Below are 12,038 nucleotides of genomic sequence, written 5' to 3'. Positions count from 1 at the left end.
AAAAACCAAAAACCCGCAGACACTAGGCTCTTCGTGGAATGACTTTGACCCCTGCCTTAGTAGGTGACGTCAGAGGTCAGCATGTGGGAGAAGTCGGAGCTGAGGGATGATAGTCGAGTTTCCCACTAGTAATTAGGAGTTGGAGGGGCATTCAAGTGGATTTTTCCCAGTAAAAATACCACCTTCCCACTTGGTTATGGATGCAGCATTAACAGTGGTGAAACTCGTCTATCATCCCTGTGTCAGAGTCTATCTAGAAGATAGCGAAGGAGTCCGGCGCAGGACACAGGTAAGAGTAAAAAAACACTGTATTTACTCAATCCAAGAACGGAACAAAAGTCCCGTTACAAAACAAGGACAAAACAGAAAGGGAAACCAGAGGGTTGAATAAGGAACATAATTATGAGATGGGAACCAACCAATGAAACCCTTGGATACAGCTGTGTTCTGGATCGAGTTTGTGATGCGTAACAAAGGGGCTAAGCACTTGAGGGTGGAGGCCCATAACCTGAGCTGGTACCAGTACCACTCTCTAGATGTGGCAGCTGCTCTGCTCACCATAGTGGCACTTGTCATAGTTGTATCCATTAAAACGTGCATTTTCTGCTTCCGCAAGTGCTGCAAGAAAACTAAATCGAGACAGAAGACAGAGTGACCCCTTGAAATAATGTGAAAGGGTCATTCCACCAAATTAGTACCTTGTTGGGTAGTGTAACTTCGTGAAAAACAAATGTTTTATTTCACCTCATTTTAACATTCTGTCACAAATATGCATGTTGAACTTTAATTGAAAAAATGTTTTGCCCATCAAGGTTAAATGAAAAAAATACTAATTATTAATTGCCAAATCAAGTATAGCCGAGTTGACTGTAACAGGGTTGATGATGTCGTCTAAAATCTGCCATAAATCCCGTTGCGACAGGTAATCAAAGCTTGTTGTGTGCAACAGGGAGAACCGAAGACAGAAGATAAGAGTGACCACCTGGAATAATGTTAATGTCAGGTATTATTGCAGTGAAAGAATCATGTGCACGTCTGTGAAGTCTTAAATACTATTTGAATGCATTCACATGCTTTGAACTTGTTGAGAAATACTGATTGGCTAATACCCTACAAACTGTGTCAACTATAAACCAAAAGCACAGCTATCATACTTGTAAACCAATCGTAGTGTTCCAAATCCATATGAATAGATTGTTCTTTATAAATAATGGTTTGTTGTTACATTTAACTGCCAAAAATGCTGTTATGGAGGGAATTTACTTAGTACACGTGTCAATTCCACCGAGGGCCGAGTGTCTGCAGGTTTTCACTCCTCTCTTGTACTTGATTGATGAATTAAGGTCACTAATTAGTAAATAACTCCCCTCACCTGGTTGTCTAGGTCTTAATTGAAATGAAAAACCAAAAACCCGCAGACACTAGGCTCTTCGTGGAATGACTTTGACCCCTGCCTTAGTAGGTGACGTCAGAGGTCAGCATGTGGGAGAAGTCGGAGCTGAGGGATGATAGTCGAGTTTCCCACTAGTAATTAGGAGTTGGAGGGGCATTCAAGTGGATTTTTCCCAGTAAAAATACCACCTTCCCACTTGGTTATGGATGCAGCATTAACAGTGGTGAAACTCGTCTATCATCCATGTGTCAGAGTCTATCTAGAAGATAGCGAAGGAGTCCGGCGCAGGACACAGGTAAGAGTAAAAAAACACTGTATTTACTCAATCCAAGAACGGAACAAAAGTCCCGTTACAAAACAAGGACAAAACAGAAAGGGAAACCAGAGGGTTGAATAAGGAACATAATTATGAGATGGGAACCAGGTGTGTAAAACAGACAAAACAGAAAGGGAAACCAGAGGGTTAAATAAGTAACATAATTATGAGATGGGAACCAGGTGTGTAAACAGACAAAACAAAAGGAAAAATGAAACATGGATCGGTGGCAGCTAGAAAGCCGGTGACATCGACCACCGAACACCGCCCGAACAAGGAGAGGGAACAACTTCGGTAGAAGTCGTGACACCCTGAGCTCCGACTTCTCTCACAGGCTGACGACCTCTGATGTTACCTACTAAGAAAATAACGGCATTTTCAGCAGTTAAATGTAACAACAAAACATTTTTTTATGAAGAGCAATCTATTCATATGGTTTTGGAACACTGTGATTGGTTTACAAGCATGATAGCTGTGCTTTTAGTTTATGGTTTACACATGCCCTTATGGTGATGACCTTTTGCAAATCCAATCAGTTTTCCACGTTCAGGTCATCACATTGATAAAAAAATACCTTAAATGACATAGAAACAACGGTGATTCAACCAGTTTTTTCCCAGTGGCACATCCCTAAGTCTCAATATACACAGAACACCCACACTCTTTACTTGTGCATATATTTAACATCATGCCAAATGTATGCCAAAGTCAATTGAACATATGGCATTCTCTTATGTACCAGTCATAATTATACATTTATAGAGCTAAATATGGGTGAGTTCAAACCAGTGGAGTAGAGTTAGGGTGACCTGACACGCTCTTTCCGCCCACTGTCACGCCCTGACCTTAGTTATCTTTGTTTTCTTTATTGTTTTGGTTAGGTCAGGGTGTGACAAAGGTGGTATGTGTGTTTTTTCTTGTCTATGGATTTTTGTATATCTATGGGGTTTTGGTATGTCTAGGTATGTAGGCCTATGGTGGCCTGAATTGGTTCCCAATCAGAGACAGCTGTTTATCGTTGTCTCTGATTGGGGATCCTATTTAGGTTGCCATTTTCCATTTTGGTTTTGTGGGTTATATTCTATGTTTAGTTGCCTGTTTGCACTAGTCATATACAGTGCCTTGCGAAAGTATTCGGCCCCCTTGAACTTTGCAACCTTTTGCCACATTTCAGGCCTCAAACATAAAGATATAAAACTGTATTTTTTTGTGAAGAATCAACAACAATTGGGACACAATCATGAAGTGGAACGACATTTATTGGATATTTAAAACTTTTTTAACAAATCAAAAACTGAAAAATTGGGCGTGCAAAATTATTCAGCCCCTTTACTTTCAGTGCAGCAAACTCTCTCCAGAAGTTCAGTGAGGATCTCTGAATGATCCAATGTTGACCTAAATGACTAATGATGATAAATACAATCCACCTGTGTGTAATCAAGTCTTCGTATAAATGCACCTGCACTGTGATAGTCTCAGAGGTCCGTTAAAAGCGCAGAGAGCATCATGAAGAACAAGGAACACACAAGGCAGGTCCGAGATACTGTTGTGAAGAAGTTTAAAGCCGGATTTGAATACAAAAAGATTTCCCAAGCTTTAAACATCCCAAGGAGGATAATATTGAAATGGAAGGAGTATCAGACCACTGCAAATCTACCAAGACCTGGCCGTCCCTCTAAACTTTCAGCTCATACAAGGAGAAGACTGATCAGAGATGCAGCCAAGAGGCCCATGATCACTCTGGATGAACTGCAGAGATCTACAGCTGAGGTGGGAGACTCTGTCCATAGGACAACAGTCGTATATTGCACAAATCTGGCCTTTATGGAAGAGTGGCAAGAAGAAAGCCATTTCTTAAAGATATCCATAAAAAGTGTTGTTTAAAGTTTGCCACAAGCCACCTGGGAGACACACCAAACATGTGGAAGAAGGTGCTCTGGTCAGATGAAACCAAAATTGAACTTTTTGGCAACAATGCAAAACGTTATGCTTGGCGTAAAAGCAACACTGCTCATCACCCTGAACACACCATCCCCACTGTCAAACATGGTGGTGGCAGCATCATGGTTTGGGCCTGCTTTTCTTCAGCAGGGACAGGGAAGATGGTTAAAATTGATGGGAAGATGGATGGAGCCAAATACAGGACCATTCTGGAAGAAAACCTGATGGAGTCTGCAAAAGACCTGAGACTGGGACGGAGATTTGTCTTCCAACAAGACAATGATCCAAAACATAAAGCAAAATCTACAATGGAATGGTTCAAAAATAAACATATCCAGGTGTTAGAATGGCCAAGTCAAAGTCCAGACCTGAATCCAATCGAGAATCTGAAAACTGCTGTTCACAAATGCTCTCCATCCAACCTCACTGAGCTCGAGCTGTTTTGTAAGGAGGAATGGGAAAAAAATTCAGTCTCTCGATGTGCAAAACTGATAGAGATATACCCCAAGCGACTTACAGCTGTAATCGCAGCAAAAGGTGGCGCTACAAAGTATTAACTTAAGGGGGCTGAATAATTTTGCACGCCCAATTTTTCAGTTTTTGATATGTTAAAAAAGTTTGAAATATCCAATAAATGTCGTTCCACTTCATGATTGTGTCCCACTTGTTGTTGATTCTTCACAAAAAAATACAGTTTTATATCTTTATGTTTGAAGCCTGAAATGTGGCAAAAGGTCGCAAAGTTCAAGGGGGCCGAATACTTTCGCAAGGCACTGTACGTAGCTTCACGGTTCATTTAGTTGTTTTGTATAGTTTTGTTCAGTGTTCTCTCTTTTATTAAAGGAGTTATGTACACTTATCACGCTGCGCCTAGGTCTCATCGTTACGACGAACGTGACAGAACAACCCACCATAAAAGGTCCAAGCAGCGTGAAAAGGAGGAGCAGCGTTTGATGGAGCAGAAAGCATGAACATGGGACGAAATACTGGACGGTAAAGGATCCTGGACGTGGGAGGAAATACTGGCAGGAGAGGATCGCCTACCATAGAGGCAGGTGGAGATAGCACGGGAGGAACGGCGAAAACACGCAACGAGGGTCCCCAGCCCGGGGCCTACGGCGAGGATCTGCAGTCCAGAGCCTCCAACGATGATCCACGGATCAGTGCTACAAGACGGACTCAGGCTAAAGAAGGGGGGCGGCGTCCAGAACCAGAGACGCCACAGAGGTTAGATGCCCACCCAGACCCTCCCATATAGGTTTAGGTTTGCGGCCGGGAGTCCACACCTTTGGGGGGGGTACTGTCACGCCCTGACCTTAGTTATCTTGGTTTTCTTTATTATTTTGGTTAGATCAGGGTGTGACGAGGATGGTATGTGTGTTGCTGCGCCTTGGTCTCATCGTTACGACAAACGTGACACCCACAGACTACTGAGCAAAGTCTCTTTCACTGCGCCATTCAGTTTCTCTGTATTACAGTAAAGGTAATCTCAGTTAGCCCAGAAGTAAAATCATGCGTAATTTGGTCAGATGTTTCGTTTATATAGTCTGCCCACAAGAGATTACAGTAAAGGCAACACTACAACCAATATTGTATATTTTCCCAAATCCAATGATAATGAACCTAGAAAAGGAATATCATGAGAAAAACACCTTGGACCTCATTTGAAACCTGTACATTTTCAGTTGTGAGATAATTTTTACGCACCTTTCCGCATTCGTTCCCTTGTCCCTCAGCTTCCAATCCCAGAAAAGTGAGACATAAACCCAGCAGCAGTCCACTTGACATCATCTTCAACGAGCCACCCTACCAGTATCCAGAACCACACAGTAGTTGATCCATTCCACTCACTCTGAACTAACCCTGTGGTAGTAGTGGTGGGGCTAGTGATCTACCGTAACACTCTGACGCCTGACTTGAAGTGAGCCAGAGCTACGTGAGCCCGCCAGAATCCTACCTTCAAAGCAGTGGAGGCTGCTAAGGGGAGGACGGCTCATAATAATGGCTGGAATGGAGCAAATGGAATGGAATCAAACACATGGAAACCGTGTGTTTAATGTATTTGATACCATTCCAGCATTTTACTCCAGCCATTACCACGAGCCCATCCTCCCCAATTAAGATGGCACCAACCTTCTGTGCTTCAAAGAGACCATAGGGCAAATACACTATACATACAAAAGTATAAAATCGAGCATACTGCCATGCAATCTCCATAGACAAACATTGGCAGTAGAATGAATGGCCTTGCTGAAGAGCTCAGTGACTTTCAACTTGGCACTGTTATAGGATGCCACCTTTCCAACCAGTCAGTTCTTCACATTTCTGCACTGCTAGAGCTGCCCCGGTCAACTGTAACCGCTGTTATTGTGAAGGGGAAACGTCTAGTTTGTGTGGTAGGGCACACAAACTCACAGAACGGGACCACCGAGTGCTGAAGTGTGTAGTGCGTAAAAATAGTCTGTCCTCGTTTGCAACACTAACTACCAAATTCCAAACTGCCACTGAAAGCAACTTCAGCAAAGAACTGTTAACTGAGAGCTTCATGAAATGGGTTTCCATGGCCGAGCAGCCGCACACAAGCCTCCCATGGCCAAGCAGCCGCACACAAGATCACCAAGCATTGGCTGGAGTGGTGTAAAGCTCAACGCCATTGGGACTCTGGAGCAGTGGAAACGTGTTCTCTGGAGGGATTAATCACACTTCACCATCTGGCAGTCCAACAGTTCCACTGAAGAGAAATCTTAAGGCTACAGCATACAATGACATTCTAGACAATTCTGTGCTTCCAACATTGTGAAAACAGTTTGGGGAAGGCCCTTTCTTATTTCAGCATGACATTGCCCCCGTGCACAAAGCGAGGTCCATATAGAAATGGTTTGTTGAGATCGGTGTGGAATAACTTGACTGGCCTGCACAGAGCCCTGACCTCAACCCCAGTGAACACCTTTGTGATGAATTGGACTGCGAGCCAGGCGTAATTGCCCAACATCATTGCCCAACCCCACTTATGCTCTTGTGGCTGAATGGAAGAAAGTCCCCGCAGCAATGTTCCAACATCTCATGGAAAACCTTCCCAGAAGAGTGGAGTCTGTTATAGCAGCAAAGGGGGGACCAACTCCATATTCATGCCCAGGATTTTGGAATGAGATGTTCCACAAGGAGGTGTCCACATACGTTTGGTAATTTAGTGTACATATGCAGTGGCTATTGATTCCTAGGAGTATTTGTTGCTTGTTTATGTCTAACTTTAAGTCACTCTGGATAAGAGTGTCTGCTAAATTGCTCAAATGTCAAATGTAACTGTTTGTAGATGAGAGAGAGGGAAAGTGCAAGGGGAAACACAGAAAACCAGTGAAAATAAAGCGAGAGACTGATAAAAAAGACAAGAGGGGGAAAGAGGAAGTGTCAGTGACAGAGAAAACCAGGACAAAGTATTGATGAGCTCATAGGCCATCCGAGACCAACTTTTCAATACGGAATGTTCTCTTACAGAACAAGAGATCCTGGCATGATTTTTCTCAACTGATAATGAGATCGCAACTGATCGATGTGATCCATCACTACCTCTCTATCTATGGTCAAACAGACGTCAGTGTCGACTGATGGTTGTTTACCAGTTCTACTGAGACCTTGACTGTTGGCTGAGAGAGCAGTGGCTAAGTGTGTTGGGGTGTCTTTACGCTGCTGTCTTGGCAGCATTCCTGTATGGTCATCTGAGGACACACTCCGCTTCCAGGAAGGGTACGATGATGCTGACAAGAGTAGTCCTCTCATGCCAAGGTAGCCTAGTGGTTAGAGCGTTGGACTGGTAACTGGAAGGTTGCAAGTTCAAACCCTGACAAGGTACAAATCTGTCGTTCTGCCCCTGAACAGGCAGTTAACCCACTGTTCCTAGGCTGTCATTGAAAATAAGAATTTGTTCTTAACTGACTTGCCTAGTTAAATAAAATCAAATGCCCTGCAACGGGAAAGCTATCACCAGACGAAGGAGTCAAAATATTTAGTCTGATTGGTTTTACGTCACAGTGTCCCGACATCTTGCTCTGTTTGACATCCCCAAGTTTTTGCAAAATATGAGATTACTTCTTTAGTGCACCTAAAAATAAATCTGTAAATTGCTTTAGTGATTGGCAGTTGAGACCACTTCCAGATCAGCACTGTTCTACTCCTGCAGTACAAGTCAAATGCCCTGATTAACATTTTTCCCGTCAGCGTATTACTGGAAAGCTCCTTTAATAACCAGACAACCTGGATTCCACAGAGTTAACTGGAGAAGAGTTCAACGGTTTTACGTTACAGGGATATAATCTTGCAGTACCTTCTTGTGCCACTGTGTGTCACTCTTAAGAGGGGTTTCAAAAAGTTACATGTTCTCGGAAATGGACATTGGTCTTGGAAATCACTTCCGACCTCAAACAAAACCTTTCACTACCTCGTAATAACCCTATCCTTTCACTAACTACCTCCTAATAACCATATCCTTTCACTAACTACCTCCTAATAACCCTATCCTTTCACTAACTACCTCCTAATAACCCCATCCTTTCACTAACCACCTCTTAATAACCATATCCTTTCACTAACTACCTCCTAATAACCCTATCCTTTCACTAACTACCTCCTAATAACCCTATCCTTTCACTAACTACCTCCTAATAACCCTATCCTTTCACTAACTACCTCCTAATAACCCCATCCTTTCACTAACTACCTCTTAATAACCATATCCTTTCACTAACTACCTCCTAATAACCATATCTTTTCACTAACTACCTCCTAATAACCCTATCCTTTCACTAACTACCTCCTAATAACCCTATCCTTTCACGAACGTACTCCTAATAACCCTATTATTTCACTAACTACCTCCTAATAACCCTATCCTTTCACTAACTACCTCCTAATAACCCTATCCTTTCACTAACTACCTCCTAATAACCCTATCCTTTCCCAGTTTTAACCAAATAACTGCATTTAGTGAAAAACGATGTATAATTATGATTAGGTTTAAGGGTGAAAAGCCATGCATATGTTGATTTAGTATGCCCCCCCCCCACACACACACACACACACACAAGTGTAACAGCTAACTGTATTACTTGGTGGTGTGGTACAACAGTAACAGCTAACTGTATTACTTGGTGGTGTAGTACAACAGTAACAGCTAACTGTATTACTTGGTGGTGTAGTACAACAGTAACAGCTAACTGTATTCCTTGGTGGTGTAGTACAACAGTAACAGCTAACTGTATTACTTGGTGGTGTAGTGCAACAGTAACAGCTAACTGTATTGCTTGTTGGTGTAGTACAGCAACAGTAACATCTAACTGTATTGCTTGGTGGTGTAGTATAACAGTAACAGCTAACTGTATTGCTTGGTGGTGTAGTACAACAACAGTAACAGCTAACTGTATTACTTGGTGGTGTAGTACAACAGTAACAGCTAACTGTATTACTTGGTGGTGTAGTGCAACAACAGTACCAGCTAACTGTATTACTTGGTGATGTAGTACAACAGTAACAGCTAACTGTATTGCTTGGTGGTGTAGTACAACAGTAACAGCTAACTGTATTGTTTGGTCGTGTAGTACAACAGTAACAGCTAACTGTATTGCTTGGTGGTGTAGTACAACAACAGTAACAGCTAACTGTATTGCTTGGTGGTGTAGTACAACAAACACAACAGTAACAGCCAACTGTATTGCTTGGTGGTGTAGTACAACAGTAACAGCTAGCTGTATTGCTTGGTGGTGTAGTACAACAGTAACAGCTAGCTGTATTGCTTGGTGGTGTAGTACAACAGTAACAGCTAACTGTATTACTTGGTGGTGTAGTACAACAGCAACAGCTAACTGTATTGCTTGGTGGTGTAGTACAACAGTAACAGCTAGCTGTATTGCTTGGTGGTGTAGTACAACAGTAACATCTAGCTGTATTGCTTGGTGGTGTAGTACAACAGCAACCACTAACTGTATTTCTTGGTGGTGTAGTACAACAGTAACAGCTAACTGTATTACTTGGTGGTGTAGTACAACAGCAACAGCTAGCTGTATTGCTTGGTGGTGTAGTACAACAACAGTAACAGCTAACTGTATTGCTTGGTGGTGTAGTACAACAGTAACAGCTAACTGTATTACTTGGTGGTGTAGTACAACAGTAACAGCTAACTGTATTGCTTGGTGGTGTAGTACAACAGCAACAGCTAGCTGTATTGCTTGGTGGTGTAGTACAACAGTAACAGCTAACTGTATTGCTTGGTGGTGTAGTACAACAGCAACAGCTAACTGTATTGCTTGGTGGTGTAGTACAACAGTAACAGCTAACTGTATTACTTGGTGGTGTAGTACAACATTAACAGCTAACTGTATTACTTGGTGGTGTAGTACAACAACAGTAACAGCTAACTGTATTGCTTGGTGGTGTAGTACAACAACAGTAACAGCTAACTGTATTACTTGGTGGTGTAGTACAACAGTAACAGCTAACTGTATTGCTTGGTGGTGTAGTACAACAGCAACAGCTAACTGTATTGCTTGGTGGTGTAGTACAACAGTAACAGCTAACTGTATTACTTGGTGGTGTAGTACAACAGTAACAGCTAACTGTATTGCTTGGTGGTGTAGTACAACAACAGTAACAGCTAACTGTATTACTTGGTGGTGTAGTACAACAGTAACAGCTAACTGTATTGCTTGGTGGTGTAGTACAACAGCAACAACTAGCTGTATTGCTTGGTGGTGTAGTACAACAGTAACATCTAACTGTATTGCTTGGTGGTGTAGTACAACAGCAACAGCTAACTGTATTGCTTGGTGGTGTAGTACAACAACAGTAACAGCTAACTGTATTGCTTGGTGGTGTAGTACAACAACAGTAACAGCTAACTGTATTGCTTGGTGGTGTAGTACAACAACAGTAACAGCTAACTGTATTGCTTGGTGGTGTAGTACAACAGTAACAGCTAACTGTATTGCTTGGTGGTGTAGTACAACCGTAACTGCTAACTGTATTGCTTGGTGGTGTAGTACAACAACAGCAACAGCTAACTGTATTGCTTGGTGGTGTAGTACAACAACAGTAACAGCTAACTGTATTGCTTGGTGGTGTAGTACAACAACAGTAACAGCTAACTGTATTGCTTGGTGGTGTAGTACAACAACAGTAACAGCTAACTGTATTACTTGGTGGTGTAGTACAACAGTAACAGTAAACTACCTGCCCTCCAGGACACCTACACCACCCGATGTTACAGGAAGGCCATAAAGATCATCAAGGACATCAACCACCCGAGTCACTGCCTGTTCACCCCGCTATCATCCAGAAGGCGAGGTCAGTACAGGTGCATCAAAGCTGGGACCGAGAGACTGAAAAACAGCTTCTATCTCAAGGCCATCAGACTGTTAAACAGACACCACTAACATTGAGTGGCTGCTGCCAACACACTGACACTGACTCAACTCCAGCCACTTTAATAATGGGAATTGATGGGAAATGATGTAAATATATCACTAGCCACTTTAAACAATGCTACCTTATATAATGTTACTTACCCTACATTATTCATCTCATATGCATACGTATATACTGTAATCTATATCATCGACTGTATTCTTATGTAATACATGTATCACTGGCCACTTTAACTATGCCACTTTGTTTACATACTCATCTCATATGTATATACTGTACTCGATACCATCTACTGTATCTTGCCTATGCTGCTCTGTACCATCACTCATTCATATATCCTTATGTACATATTCTTTATCCCCTTACACTGTGTACAAGACAGTAGTTTTGGAATTGTTAGTTAGATTACTTGTTATTACTGCATTGTCGGAACTAGAAGCACAAGCATTTCGCTACACTCGCATTAACATCTGCTAACCATGTGTATGTGACAAATAAAATTTGATTTGATTTGATTTAACAGCTAACTGTATTGCTTGGTGGTGTAGTACAACAACAGTAACAGCTAACTGTATTACTTGGTGGTGTAGTACAACAGCAACAGCTAGATGTATTGCTTGGTGGTGTAGTACAACAGTAACATCTAACTGTATTACTTGGTGGTGTAGTACAACAGTAACAGCTAACTGTGTTGCTTGGTGGTGTAGTACAACAGCAACAGCTAACTGTATTGCTTGGTGGTGTTGTGCAACAGCTAACTGTATTGCTTGGTGGTGTAGTACAACAACAGTAACAGCTAACTGTATTGCTTGGTGGTGTAGTACAACAGTAACAGCTAACTGTATTACTTGGTGGTGTAGTACAACAGTAACAGCTAACTGTATTGCTTGGTGATGTAGTACAACAACAGGAACAGCTAACTGTATTGCTTGGTGGTGTAGTACAACAGTAACAGCTAACTGTATTGCTTGGTGG

General features: G+C 42.1%; 1 long non-coding RNA gene across 1 annotated transcript; it reads left to right on the top strand.

Annotated features, from left to right (window-relative positions):
• The first annotated feature begins 4,524 nt into the window (after positions 1 to 4,524).
• LOC149973259 (uncharacterized) lies at positions 4,525 to 11,578 on the top strand. The gene is made up of 2 exons (XR_016490363.1): positions 4,525 to 4,877; positions 10,880 to 11,578. It is a non-coding gene; the product is annotated as an uncharacterized LOC149973259 (long non-coding RNA).
• Positions 11,579 to 12,038: the final 460 nt, after the last annotated feature.

The sequence above is a fragment of the Oncorhynchus mykiss genome, chromosome 21 (genome assembly GCF_057628025.1).
Source record: "Oncorhynchus mykiss isolate SJ-2025 chromosome 21, ASM5762802v1, whole genome shotgun sequence".
NCBI classification, from domain to species: domain Eukaryota; kingdom Metazoa; phylum Chordata; class Actinopteri; order Salmoniformes; family Salmonidae; genus Oncorhynchus; species Oncorhynchus mykiss.
The sequence above is the reverse complement of the archived record's forward strand: the minus strand, read 5'-3'. Positions and strand labels throughout refer to the sequence as shown.